This window comes from Kogia breviceps, chromosome 19, assembly GCF_026419965.1.
Source record: "Kogia breviceps isolate mKogBre1 chromosome 19, mKogBre1 haplotype 1, whole genome shotgun sequence".
Lineage (NCBI taxonomy): Eukaryota > Metazoa > Chordata > Mammalia > Artiodactyla > Physeteridae > Kogia > Kogia breviceps.
In genome coordinates, this window is record NC_081328.1 from 9,926,920 (window position 1) to 9,941,916 (window position 14,997).

Consider the following 14,997-nt stretch of genomic DNA (forward strand, 5'->3'; position numbering starts at 1 on the left):
TTCAAGTCTTAGGCAGATCTTCTGCACCTGGACCTCAGGGATGGGACTTTGTCAACATTCCTGCTTCTCCCCTCTGTGGCAGCCAAATACTGCTTTGTGTCTAAGCTTGGCACACGGCCCTTTCTTCCCCCAGCAGTAGCAGACCTGTGCTTTGTATCAGAGCAAGACCCTGGGCCTGGGAGTGTCTCCTGCCCCTTCCCCAAGGGCAGAAGGCATCTGCTTCTGTCCCTCCCCCATGATCAGGTGGTTCGGCTTCTACCTCTTCCCCAAAAAGAAGACTGCCTTTGCCTTAGGAGCTGGAGGGTTTTCTTTCACTCCTCCCAGTATCTTATGAGTTTTGCTTTGGAAGAGAAGGGTCTGGGGGAGTAAGAGGGGTTTTGTATCTATGATCCAGCTGGAGCCAAGCATCAGCTGTATGCCTGTGCTGCTGATTTGCACCTTTCCACATTTCCTGTTCTGCTTCTAGTCTTTCTCATGAGCACACCGCAGAGGCCTTTGGGGGGAAAGTTTGCCAGTGAGTGCAAACTTCCCTTATGCTGGAGGCACTCAATTTTCTATACTGTCACGTAAGCCTACACCAAACCTTTAAGAGTTCATGACAATTTTAGCTGATTTCTCCTTACCTACTTTTGTGATGGTCTCATCTTTCCCCCGCTGCGTTCTGAAGGTGAAACATTCCACGTGGTCACTCCTCAAAGGAGCTCACTATGCTTTGGCATTCAGTTCACTTGGCTGCCTTATGAGTTCAGCTCTCTGATGGGTTCAAAAAAAGTTATGATTTCGTAGATTATCTGGGTTGTTTGCATAATGAGGATGGTAGTACCGTGTCTGGGGGGATTTCTATGTTCATTTCTATGTTCAAAGTGGAAGTAGAACTCCCTTAGCACATTAAGTCTGAAGTGATTTGGGGACATTCAAATGAACATGTGCAGAAAACCATTGAATATATGGGTCTGGAAAGCAAAAAGGAGCTTGGAACTTGCTCTGCTTTATCTATGGCTGCATAACAAACCACCCAAAACATAACAGCCTAAAACACTGTTTGTTTAGTTCATGAATATATAATTTAGACAGAGTTTGGTGAGGAAGGCCTGTCTGTCTTTTGTGTAGCATCAGCTAGGTTGGCTTGACTGAGGGCTGGAAGAGCCACCTTCAATATGGCTACTCACTCACATAGCTGGCAGGTGGGCACGGGCTGTTGCCTGGATTTCAGCTACATCTGAAGCCTGGGGGTCTCGGTTCCTTTCCACGTGAGCTTCTCCTCATGGGTCTTGTCACAGAATGCCTGTGCTTCCTCACAGCGTGGCGATGAGTTCCCAGAGAGAGCATCTCAAGAGAATCGTGTGGAAGACTTTATGACCTACACTTGGAAGTCACATAGCAATAAACCCGCCTGGATTTAAGGGGAGGAAACATGGAACCCACCATAGAATGGGAAGAGTGTCAAAATCAGATTATAAGAAGGGCATGTGGCATGTGAGATATTGGACAGACTATTTTTGGAAAACATGATCTGCCTTATGACTAAGATTTAGAAGCAGGCTAGTGAGGACTGGACATTGTCCGCATATTAGAAAATCCACTGGGAAATCTGGAAATCTTCTTTAGCTCACATGGGAGAAAGTTAGGGAGAATGGAGTAGATTCTGAGACCATCATCTCTCTACTTTCAAAAAGGTCACTTTGCACCCCAAAAGATTGAAATAAATGTGAGGTGATGGAACACACTGGTGCCGAAGGTAGATTGCATGGGTTTGAATCCCAACTCAACTGTTTATTGCCTGAGTGACTTTGGACAAATTAAGTAACCTCCCTGACCTCATTTCTCCTCATCTGTAAAATGGGGATAATAGTTCCTACTTCCTCAAATTGTCATAGCATCAAAGGAGATAATTCACATTAACGGTCTTAGCATAGTACCTGGCATAGAGTAAGAGCATAATATGTGTTATTTTTATATACTAACACAGAGTAACTCAGAAGAATCCTGATTCAAATGGGATGCCATGATTTCGTGTTGGCTAGTGTTGGAGCTTCCAAATAAAATTTCACAATATTGAGTTTTGAATAAAAGTATCTTGAGTACATATTTCTTGACTAATAACAATAGAACTTGGCATTTTGTGAGCATTTTCTATGCTTCAGCCTTGAAGTTCATTCTGTCTCACTAATAGTTAAAGGAACTCATAAGAGAAAATGGGTGCTTGGAGAAGAAATATGCCCACAGATCTATGGCCAGGAATTGGTGGAACAGGAATTCAAGCTGATGGTCAGAGAGATGGTCTGACTCTGGTCGGCAAACTTTTCCCCTAACCTAGGAGGACCTGCTGGGAAGAACAAAGACAAGACGCCCTTGGTGGTTGTCTCTGAAGATTTCCACCTGTCATTAATTATCTATCTTAATGCTTCAGGTTTGCAGCCTCAACTTAGAAATGCAAGATTATTCCAAGTTATCACTTTTCTTAATAATGATCAAAAGTCTCCTGCAATGTTTAATGAGATTCTTCAGAGAGACAATTACCAAGGCATTGAAAGCTGAGAATAATTCATTACATGCTAATGATAAAAGCAGAATCTGCCTTAATTAAAACTTTATAACTTCCAGCTTTAGAATGTTGGACTCTGCCCCCTTTCCTTTCTTGCTGTGAGCTTCTTTCAAAAGGAGAAAAGTTTGTGTGGTCCCACGTTTTGGAGTTGGGGGTATGGTGGAGAAGGGAGGAACTGGGGTAGGGGGTATTTATGGTTTCTTGGAAGGCCTTAGATTTTGTTCCTAAAGCATGAAGACAGAGCCTTCATTCTCTCAGAGCACTTAGAATTTTGAGCCCTCACTTTGTGTATAGCTTTTTCATGTCCCACTTGTGCAGAAAGCAATATAACCAGCGGGTAGCATGGGAGGCCAGGAGACCCGGCTGGAATCGCACCTCTGCCACTAAACCCTCGGGGGTCCCAGTCTCCTGGTCTCCCAGAGTGATGATGAGGATCAATTGTGTCAGCCAATGGGCACCGAGGTGGTCTTGTGAACTGGGATGTGCTTTTCAGAAGTTATCCCAGAGAGCGGGCACTTCCATGGGGTAGGGAGGGGTAGGCGGTAACGAAGAGATGGGTGCCAGCAGGCACTGAACCTGCGCCCCTCTGCTCTCTCTTTTCCACGTGCACTTGGCATTTTTTATTATGCGAATGGGTGGCAGGCCCTGTGTCAGCCAAAGGCCTGCAGGGTGGATGGTGCCCGAGGAGGGGAGGCGGTTCTGTGACAGCTGCTGGGTGCCCGGAACTAGTGAACTGGCAATGGCCATCCTCATAGTGACAATCGCTCTAACAGGCAAAGGGGTTTGCAGTGTGTCTTGTAAAAGTCCCGGCCAGAGGAATGGGGGAGCCGGAGGTGATCACACAGAATCCGGGCCTCTGGCCGCACCACAGCCCAGCTTCAGCCTCAGGCTCATAACCAGGAAGGAGCAGGCGGGGATGCCCTGGCCCGATTGTCACACCAAGATGCACACCTGGGGCTGGGGCCTGGCTTCTCTACCTACTCTGTGCGCAAGCACTGTCTTCCATGGTCGTTTGTCTTCCGTGAACCCATCTTCTCATCTGTAAATTGGGCTTGAGCTCAAATTCTCAAGAATATACTAAGGAGGGCTTCCCTGGTGGCGCAGTGGTTGAGAGTCTGCCTGCCGATGCAGGGGACACGGGTTCGTGCCCCGGTCCGGGAGGATCCCACATGCCGCGGAGCGGCTGGGCCTGTGAGCCATGGCCGCTGAGCCTGCACGTCCGGAGCCTGTGCTCCGCAACGGCAGAGACCACAACAGTGCGAGGCCCGCGTACTGAAAAAAAAAAAAGAATATACTAAGGAGAAAATGAATTCCTGGATGTGAAACTGTGTTAAAGACGGAACATACCTTGCAGACCTAAGGGGTTAGTGTCGTATCATTGATTGAGCACCTGAGCCATTGCCCTCACCATGGGGTAGTGAACACCTGTTGGATTAGCAGCACTGCACTTTCTCCTAATTCTCCTTTTTGTGTGACTCCCACATTGTTGCCTTGGCCACGGTTGGTGAGTCCCTGATTCAACCCATTCCAGCTAAGCTACAGTCTTTTCCACAGTGTCCGCTACCCTGGTTAACAAGAGTTAGCCTGGCGTTGGGCACTGAAGCTGGCCCATCAGGCCCCTTCCCCAGGAATTGAAAGATATTCCACCCTTGTTCTGACGATACGCTGAAAAAAGCGGAATCCATCCCAGGAGTTACAGAGATCTATGTGCTGTCTTGTGGCCTGGGGGGTAGAGAAACCAGGCATCTGGGAGAGAGAAGAATGAGGCCACTGGACGGAGAGAAGTATGGAGGAAAGATGGAGGGAGAGACCAGCCAGCTGGTATTCCTCTCCCAGCTCCTTTTGGCTCCTGAGACCCAGGCACCCTCTACCCATATGTTCTGAGAGTTACCCTGTGTCCTCTGATGGACTCTCTTACTTAGGCTCCGGTGGGGGTGGGTGTCTTTGTTTAATGCAAGGAAAAACCCTGTCCAATTGCTCTAGGGCCAGAGCAAGCATATATCCTATTAATACCTGCTAGCTGCCAGGCCCTGCCATAGGCATTTCCTTGTAAACTTCTTTTAAACTGTTTAATTAATATTTAACATGTGCATTAAAGTATGCAGTGTGCACTTATCCCAAATGCACACCTGCCTGGAGTTTTAGATATGCGTACGCCATGCAACCACTGACTAGATCAAGATATAAAAATTTCCAGCCCCCAAGGGTACTCGGTACTGCTTTCTAGTCAATCGGAGTCAATTCCAAAACCTCTTTTCTGAAGTAACCACTATTCTGACTTATCTTAATAGGCATTTTATGTATGTGCCTACATTTTCTTACTGGCGCTTTTTAATTTAAAAAAAAGCTAAGTATAAAATATTTTATACATTCAGAAAAACATACAAAATAATATAATCTCCAAGAACCCAGCTGCCAGATTTAATATATTGTTAATGTTTTGCCCTATTTGCTTTTTCTTTCGTCTTTGAAGTCATGTGTCTAGGAGTGGATTTACTTTTTTTTAAAGAATTTTCAACAGTTTCGGAATTCTTCTCTCTGAGGATGCACGGATTTCATCAATTATGGAACATTCTTACCCATTCTCTCCATTTCGTGCATTTGTTTTTTCCCTAACCTTTGTTGTGACCTATGGCACACATAGTAAAATTCACAAAACAAAAAAGTATAGCTCTATAAATTATCACAAATGTAACACAAATTTATCACCCATGTACCCACCACCCAGTTTAAGAAATAGAGCATAGCCAGCACCCCCAGAAACTACACTCAGGTCCCTCCCTACCAAAATTAATCACCATTTTGACTTTTATGGTAATGACTTCCTGGATTTTCCGTGCAGTTTTACTACCCAAGGAGGCATTGCTAAATGCCAAGGTTTAATTTTATTTGCTCTGCATACGTGTCGTTGTTTTTGTTTTCCTAAACACCATTTTTTTCTAACAATCTGTCATTCTATAAGATAAATTAACCCAGAAGCATATCTTTTTTTTTTTCTAGTAAGCTTTTCCCCTCCTATTAGTGTAGCAATTACTTTTTTGAGGGGTATTAAGTTTTTTAAAGTAAACTTTGTATTTTAGAATAGTTTTAGATTTACAGAACAATTGTGAGGGTAGTACAGAGAGTTCCAGTATACCCCATACTCAGTGTCTGCTCTTATTAACATCTTACATTATTATGGTACATTTGTCACAATGCTCAAACCAATCTTTATGTCTTATTATCCACTCAAGTCCATATGTTATTCCGATTGTATTTGTTTTTACCAAATGTTCTTTTTCTCTTCCAGGATCCTATCCAAGGTACCACCTTACATTTAGTCATTGTATTTTCTTAGGCTCCTCTAGGCTGTGGTGGTTTCTCAGACTTTCCTTGTTTTTATGATCTTAACAGTTTTGAAGAGTATTGATCAGGTATTTTGGAGAATATCCCTCAATTCCGATTTGCCTGACGTTTTTGTCATAATTAGACTGGAATTATGGTTTGGGGGGAAGAAGGCCACAGAGGTAAATTGTCGTTCTCATCACATCATACCAAGGATACGTACTATCAACATGACATATCTCTTTGATGTTAATCTTGATCACCTGGCATCAGGCAGTGCCTGTCGGGTTGCTCTGTTGGAAAGTTACTCTTTTTTCCCCTTGATTTCAGTTTTGTACTTTTTTGGGGGGGAGGGGAAGTCCCTCTGCAGAGTCCAGACTTAAGAACTTAAGGGTAGAGTCTCTACATAAAATATTTGAAATTCTTCTGCTTGAGAGATTTGACTCTACATCATTTCCTTAATTATTCAATCCTTTATTTATAGCAGCAGGAACTTGCGGATATTTATTTTATGCTTTGGGTTTCACCCAATACTACTTTACCTGTTTTGTGGCTCAAATTGCTCCAGCTTCAGCCATTGGGAGCTCTTTCAGGTGATTTCTCTGTGTCTTGGACATATCCCCATCTTTCTGTGTACGTGCGCACGTGTGTTCGTGTGTGAATGAGTGTGTGTGTGTGTGTGTGTGTGTTTTGAGCACCTCCTTACTCTCTGGCACTACAAGAGGCTCCAGGCTCATCTTACATATTTCCTGCCCCAGTCCTAGAATCAACCATTTCTCCAATGATTCCTGGTTTCTATTACATGAGAACGTTCACAGAAACCAAGATCTGGGGGCTAGGAGTGTTTGTTGCTATTGGGATGTAGATGCTTCTAGGTCCTCTCAGCTGACATAAAATAAAATATTTTAATGTATGCAAATTCATGTGTATACACATGTCTATAAATATTTTCATTTATAAACTTCTGTCTGTATATTAAACCAAATGTGAGTCCATACTGATGTCTCCACCTCTAATCCATCACCGCATGGATTTTTCAATCCTCTTCCCCTTATCTTACCTCCTCCTGTAACAGTGAGGAACCTGACTCCGACCTTCCACCATCCATTTACTTAATTGTTCAATTTCAATATACAGGTATATTGGTTTCCCAGAATTGATACCCCACACTCTCATGGGAAATGACTTTATGAAATAGAGTCCTTATGTACAGTTTCTTTTGCCTTTAGTCATACAGACTCCACTCACTTCCAAAGTTACTTAGGTCAGCATCTTTTCCCTCTACCTCCTTTAGTGAGATTGTTTCATACATTTGCAAAATTAGATTCTCTTGTCACCCTCTACATTCCATCCCGAATCCCCTGACCTCCTAAAATGTTTTGCTTTTTTAATTTGTAGACATTAAAGTTCATTCTCTGTGCTGTAAAGTTCTATGGGGTTTTGACACATAGTGTCAGTCACATAGTGTCATATATTCATTATTAAAGTATACAGAATAATTTCACTGCCTTAAAAAGTCCCTTGTGCTTTGCTTATTCAAACACTACCCCTGCCAAATCCCTGGCAGCCACAGATCCTTTTACTGTCTCTAGTTTTGCCTTTTCCAGAATGTCATATAATTGAAATCATACAGTATGTAGCCTTTTCAGACTGGCTTCTTCAACTCAGTGATATGCATGTAAGAGTCCTCCATGTCTTTTGCTGGCTTGATAGTTCATTTCTTTTTAGTGATGGATAGTATTTCATCGTATGGATGTACCAAAGTTTGTTTATTTGGTCACCCATGTACTGAAGAACATCTTGGCTGCTTTCAGTTTTAGGTAATTATAGTACCTGTAAAAATTCATGTGCAGGTTTTTGGGTGGCATATATTTTTAAAATCAGTCGGGTAAATAAGGACAGCGATTGCTACATCTATTGATATTGATAATACATTTTATTCCAGCATAATTTTAGATTTACAGAAAAGATTCAAAGATAGTACAGAGAATTCTCATATATTCTTTGCCCAGTTTCCTCTAATATGCACATTTTTATAATCATGATACATTTGTTAAAACTAAGAAATTAACATTGGCTCATTGTTATGAACTAAACTCTGGATTCTATTTGGATCTTGCCAGTTTTCCCTCTAAGGTCCTTTTTCTGTTCCGAGATCCCATCCAGGATCTCCTGTTGCATTTACTCATCATGTTTTCTCCGGGGATACGAAGTCTGATCATTTGTTTACGGTAGTGTTTGTAATAGATATATGTATCCAGCGCTCCAGAATGGTTGCTTTTATCTCTATTTGAACTTGATATAAAGAGGTTCAGATTGTATGTATTCTTTTGTGTCTTGTTTCTTTCATTTAAAATTGTTGTAAACTTCATTCATGCTGTTGTATATAACCATAGTTTCTTTCTGTAGTTGTCTACATTGGTCCGTTATTTGACTATATCACAGTTTATCCATTTTACTTACGGTGGACATTTGGGCTGTTTCCAGTTTGGGGCTATTCATAAAATGCAGCTATGGACATTTCTTGTCTATGTCTTCGGCTGAACATGTGGAACCAGAACTGTTGTGTCTTTGAGCTCATACATTTACTGTTCCTTTTTTTTGTGGGGGGGGGGTCCTTTTTTGTGATTTCTAAGTAATTATTTTGTATTTATCTAGCATTTCTAAATATTTGTAGATGGAGGGATTCCATGTTAGTTTAAGTCCATCACCTTCCAGAGCTGTAAGTATCCCATTAATCTTTCCAACATAAATATATTATTGCTTCCATTTAATCAACTAAGAAATTGAGAGTCAGGAAGGGGAATCAGGCAAACTTTTTTTTTTTTTTGGTACGCGGGCCTCTCACTGTCGTGGCCTCTCCCGTTGCAGAGCACAGGCTCTGGACGCGCAGGCTCAGCGGCCATGGCTCACGGGCCCAGCCGCTCCGCGGCATGTGGGATCTTCCCGGACCCGGGCACGAACCCGTGTTCCCTGCATCGGCAGGCGGATTCTCAACCACTGCGCCACCAGGGAAGCCCCAGGCAAACTTTTATGTATAGGATGGATAAACAACAAGGTCCTACTGTAGAGCACAGGGAACTATATTCAATATCCTGTGATAAAAATTAATGGAAAAGAATATGAAAAAGAATATATGTATATGTATAACTGAATAACTTTGCTGTACAGCAGAAATTAACACAGCATTGTAAATCAAGTATACTTCAATAACATTTTTTTTTAAAAAGGAAGGGAAATAACTTTGCCTAGCGTCCTTCGGAGTCAGTGGTGCACCTGAGAGCTAAATCCAGTTAGCTCTGTCTGCCAAATTCAGGTTTTTTTCCCCCTCTTTCCAAACTACAAAACCCTCCCCACCGCTGACCCAAAGCTGGGACCTAAATTAAAATTTTTCTTTTCCCTCTCTTGTATGCTGTTCATTTTATGACACTGTCTCCCTGGAAAGAGAGGCTCATGTTAATTCCCTCTGCCACAGGCTTGGCACCCGACAGATTTCTGCCTGACTCCTTGTGGTTTCATGCCTTTGGCAGCCACGCAGGATGGGAGTTAGGATAATCAAGGAAAGGAAGGAGGAGGAGGAGAGGCAGGGAAAGAGGAAGAAAGAGAGGACAGTGGGTCATGATTCCCTTCTTTTTCTAGCCCAGGGGATGGAGTGCCAGGAACCCAGCACCGGCTGCTGTTTCACAGGTGGTCGTGAGCTCCATTCCCTCCCCAGCCGAAGGGATGGAGAATCCAAATTCCACTAATCCCCTCATCAGCGTTGCCCTTTGATGTGCCACATTACTCTGAAAAGTCTTTGTCGGCAAAGAAGGCAGCTCCACAATACCTCCTGACTTGTGTGCAGTGCAGACCTTGCTCGGGAATGGATGACTTCCTTTTGCATGGATATATCAAAGGATGGGGCATTTTTGTCACGGTTTTTACCCTTGTGATTCTGGCTTTCCTGCGATCCAGCCCACACTTCAGCTGCATGATATCTGGAAAGTTCTCCGTGCCTGGGTACGCATGCACACCCCTGTAGCACACAGCAGAACAGCCTCCAGTCTAACTCTGGACTCCTTTCCTCCAAAGAAATAGCTTCTTACTGAGTTTACAGAAGTTCTATTGATTTCTAAACCCGTGACCTCTTCTCTGTCATCATCTCATATCATTCACCAGCCACATAGGAAATCCAAAGGGATGAATCTGTGGATCAATGATTAGAATTCATAAGTGAACTTCAAGACCAATAGAAATCAATTGTATTTCTATATGCCAGCAACAAACAGCCAGAAAAATACATTTAAAAATAACGTTTATCATAGCATCAAAACCTACCAAAGGCTTAGAAAATACCTAGAAATAAATCTAATTAAAGATGTGTGAGAAGATGATCCCTAAGGCCAGAGATTCTTAAACGCTAACGGGCAGCTGAATTACCTGGAGGGTTTATTAAAACACTGATGGGGCCTCAAGCCCAGAGTTTCTGACTCAGTAGGTCTGGGCTGGGGCCGGGAAATGTGTGTATCTATCAAGTTGTTAGGGGAAGCTGGTGCTGTTGATCTGTGGACCACAATTTGAGAACCACTGTCTTTGCTGGTTTTCTCATTCTCCCCCCACCACTCAGACTTGGAGCCCTGGAATACTCTGCCCTCAGTCCTCACCTCACTTTGCACACTGTCCGTGGGCATATACCCACCTGTGTGCCCTCATGGCTCTGAAAGCTCTACCTTCAGCCGAGGGCTCTCTCGGCAGCTCCAGGTCCTACCTCCATCTCTTTCCTGGAGATCTCCGTCTAGATGTTCCATGGCCTCTTCAGACTGTGTGGCAAAAGTTAAACTCACTTTCGTCTCCCCGAACCTGCTCCTCCCCTTAGCATCTGTTTTTGCCCCAGATATCAACTTGCGCAGCCACCTGGTCACCCAGACGAGAAACTGGGGCGCCAGCCCTAACACTTCCTCTTCCCCGGTTCCTACCCCGCTTCTAGGGGAGTTGTTTGAGCGGGTGGCTCTCTATTCCTGGGCACTGCCAATTGCCCCCGTGTTGAGAATGAGGGTGACAATTAACTATGACTCTGAAGACAAACCCAAGAAGCCATAAAAGGATCAAAATACAATATCAACTGTATTGTTAACACAGGTGGGTTGATGAACTCACCTTGGACAGAGCTCAACATATGACAGACAAATTTCTTTTTCCCCCTGACTTTCATTTACCCACCTAGTGAGGGCTGGAATACCTAGAGAATCTGGGCCCCCGCTAGGTGACTGGTGCGGGGAGGGAATCCCATCGCAGAGCCTACTGCGTGGAGGAAGCAGCTGGGGGTGAAGACGGTCGATGAGGAAGCCTGGGCAATGCGCGGCCAGTGGTCACAATAAGGCTTTCCTCTTCTTGGAGGAAGGGGTTGGAAAGGATGGGAAATAGTCCTACAATCCCGTCCCACCCTGGTGAGTGGAATGGAAGCTCCTTCTCTCCGTGGAAACATGAGGCGAAAAAAGAAAGCCCTGTGTATTCTTACCTTTTTTGTTTGTTTGTTTGCGGTACGCGGGCCTCTCGCCGCTGTGGCGTCTCCCGTTGCGGAGCACAGGCTCCGGACGCGCAGGCGCAGCGGCCACGGCTCACGGGCCCAGCCGCTCCGCGGCACGTGGGATCTTCCCGGGCCGGGGCACGAACCTGCGTCCCCCGCATCGCCAGGCGGACTCCCAACCACCGCGCCACCAGGGAAGCCCAGCCCTGTGTCTTCTTGAATGAACCACTGTCCTGCTCTGAGCCTCAGTTTCCCCATCTGCAAATACAGGCCTGTGGAACAAAGGCTATGAAGTTCTTCTAAGCATTCAGATTTGATTAAACCATACGACTATGGAAAGGCTGTGCTCCTATAGGTTTTCCAGCTGAGAGCCTGTAGGTAATTTGTCATTTAATTACTCCATGAGAAGTTGGCAGCCCAGCCCTCTCCGGGGGCCCAGAGTCTGCTCCTGCAAAGATCGGTGTGGCTTGCATCCTGCACGACTGAAAAATAAAAGGAGTCAGAACACAATACAGTGCAGTGTCTGACAAAAGCAAAGAGGAAGACTTGTGTGTCACTCGTTCCTTCATTCCCTGTGTATATATCAGTCATTTGCTGTGGGTTCTTTATTAGGGGTTGGGGTGTCTGGAATCCACACAACCTTGGCTGCCAGCAAGGTCATCATATAGCAAAGGGATTTAAAGCATGGATACAACCTGCTGTTAACAAAACTACGAAGAATGGTCCGAGCCAAAAGAAAGATAGGGAGAAAAGCCCCCAAACTATAGGGGTCAATGCTGGAAGGACAGGGTAACTGCCACTAGGTAGGGGTAGAGCAGGGAAGGCTTCTTGGAGAAGGGGAAACTTTAACTCGGTCCTGGAAGATGGAGAGCATCTGGGCCTGCAGACATTGGCTGAGGAGGGGACTTCCTGGAGGAAGGAATGGCGTGAGCCGAAACAGAAGACTGAAAGCATGGGGACAGGAAATCAATCAATCAATGCCTTTAACATGAGGCATGGAGGGGAAGAGATGTGATGGGTCCAGGACAGGACACTTTCTTCACTCTGGAAAGTTCCATTGTGTCCACCCCCCATCACAGAGCAACCTCTGATCTGATTTTGATCAGTTTGCCTATCCCAGAATTTCACATAAATGGAATCACACTGTATGTATTCTTCAGTATTTGGCTACTTTCCTTTAGCATATTATTATTTGAGACTTGCCCATGTGACAGCATATCTCAATAGATTAAAAAAATTATTGCTGGGTAATATTCCATGGTATGGCTCTACCACAATTTATCCATTCTCTTGATGATGGACATCTGGGTTGTATCTGGTTTTAGACTATCATGAAAAACCTATGAACATTCTTATGCAAGGAGTTTTGTGGGTATCTGTTTTCATCTCTCTTGGATAAATATCTAGGAGTGAAATATCAGGTCCATAAGGTAGATGTATGTTTAATGCTTAAAGAAACTGTTTTCCAAAGTGACCCCTGACCCTTTCTATCTCGGAAGTTCTTTGTGCTTCCAAAGTCACTGGACAGACACACACTTTAAAGAGAGACATCCCCTATTTCTGGGCTCCTCTTATCCCAGGCTCCAATGACTAAACCCTGGAAAAATGTCAAAACAACTCTAAAATTAGGTCTCTTTCCAACCTGCACGTCCAGCTGTTATGCTTAGCACCAAACCTGCCCCCGAATGGATTCGCTCCATGAATATTAAAAATAATTGGTGTTGCATCTTTGAAGACTGCCTCAGCCCAAGCTTCAATCCCTCCAAAGAGATCTGTCAGGGGTGTGAGTTATAAATGGGGTAGTTCAAGTACAGTCAGTCAGCTCTGAGTCTTAACTTTCATTAAGGCCCGAAAGCTGAAGCTCTGGTGAATTAGCTGGATTGGAGGAGGACTCTTCCGTCAGCCTGAATTTTCTACAGATCTGATTTTATACTGAACGCTTTTTGGGTTCTTTCCCAGGGTCTCAGAGGTGGAGGTGTCTCAGAGGTTATTACTAGTTTCCAAAGGGAGATTTGCAGGTACAGGAAGTGGAGGTTTGGAGAGAAGAATGGTGCTGTCCATGGTCGCCCAGGAAGTTTTTGGCCAAGCTAGGGTCTTCTGACCCTTATCCCCTCTCCAAGTTGTCTCTCTCAGGTTGTTCCTGTGCTGTAGACCCCCTTCTCTTTCCAATTTAATAGTCAGTGGATTATTAATTGTGCGAGGACTTAAACCCAGACTCTGCCCCTAATTACAGTTCATCCCCTGCACACAGGTGCTTCCGTCCATACCTAGAAGCAAGGTCAGGTGGTTGAGGGAGGACTTGTCCAACGACAGCTTGGAAGTGGGCCCTGCAGGGGGCTCTGGTGGGAGAGGGTACTTAATACATCTGTGAACCCCAGGTCCGCAAGGTTCCATGTGACTCAGGTCTTCAATAAAGCCACATGCATGACTGGTGAAGCTTCCAGCTTTGGGAGGGATCCTCGTTGGAGGAAAAGGTGGCCAGAGTTCTCAGTGGTTAGAGCATGGAATGGCTGTTCCTAAGGTCATAGGTTGCAGTCATGAAAGGGCCAATTCAATTTAGGACCATCACACACTGTGATCAGAAAAAGGGTCCTGACTCTGGCCAGTCTAGCTTCAGTCCTAGACCCTGGCCATGGAACCAGCAACTGCAAGTCATAGGGAGGCTGTGCTATGGTCATAAGCACAGAGGATTCACATGAGCTCGCCCTGATCTGCCCAGCCCTGAATGTTCCTGCAGACCAAGTCATATCTATGACTTCCCAGTGTCAGCCTCCCAAGGTAATTTTATTTTATCCTTTAAGTGAAACCTTGTCATGCATTAGAGTCAGGAAATTATACCCTTCGTTGAGCAGCCTCTGTGCTGAAAGGGAGCCAGGTGATGTGATGAAACTGGGGCCAAGAGCAGCATTAATGCAACTGTCATGAAAGTCTTATAAATGCTGGTGGCTGCCATCCAGACCCATTCCTGGGGCTGCCATGGTACCCCAGGCCCCAAGGGGGCGCTACATCAGCCCGAGGACTGGCCCAGAAAGGGTATGCTCTTTAAAGTCTGCCTTCTCTGGTTCCCGGGGCAGAGTGGGGGGGTGGGTGTTATAAGAGGCTTCTAGCAAAGGTGGCTGCTTGAGCTAGATGACCATGAATGCTGCACTTTCAGTGACCTCAGGGGTCGGGTACTTCTTGTCCCAGAGGACACACATTTGGGGTTACTCCTCAAGAGGGCTGTGCAGTCTTTGGCCACAGACATTGCCAAAGAAATTACAAATCTCGACGGTCAGTGGTTAGACAGTGATGTACTTTGGGGGCTCTTCAAGCTCCAGGACTTGTCCCTGTAGTGTGGAATACGTGAATTATAGATGATGGGTGGATGAATGAATGAGTGAATGAAGCGGAAGAGTGGCCGCTAGAAGCAGGAAGACTACTTTGGCGGCCCAGACGGGTGCTGGTGGAGAAGGGGAGGAGCAGAGGTTTCAAAGGTCGGACTGGCCCATTCTGCATCACCTTCTGTGGACAGAGACACTCCTGACAATGAGCAGAGGATTCAGCTAAAACTGCGAGGCCACGCTGGGGCCCCAGCTGATTCTTTGTGCCTCAGAATTCAATTTACTGAATCCTTAACAGGTTC

At 45.0% G+C, this 14,997-nt stretch overlaps 1 long non-coding RNA gene across 1 annotated transcript in view; it reads left to right on the forward strand.

Annotated features, from left to right (window-relative positions):
• LOC136793256 (uncharacterized) overlaps nucleotides 1-14,997 on the forward strand; it is a 95,574-nt gene that overhangs the window by 57,971 nt on the left and 22,606 nt on the right. The gene's annotated exons all lie outside the window — the stretch shown is intronic.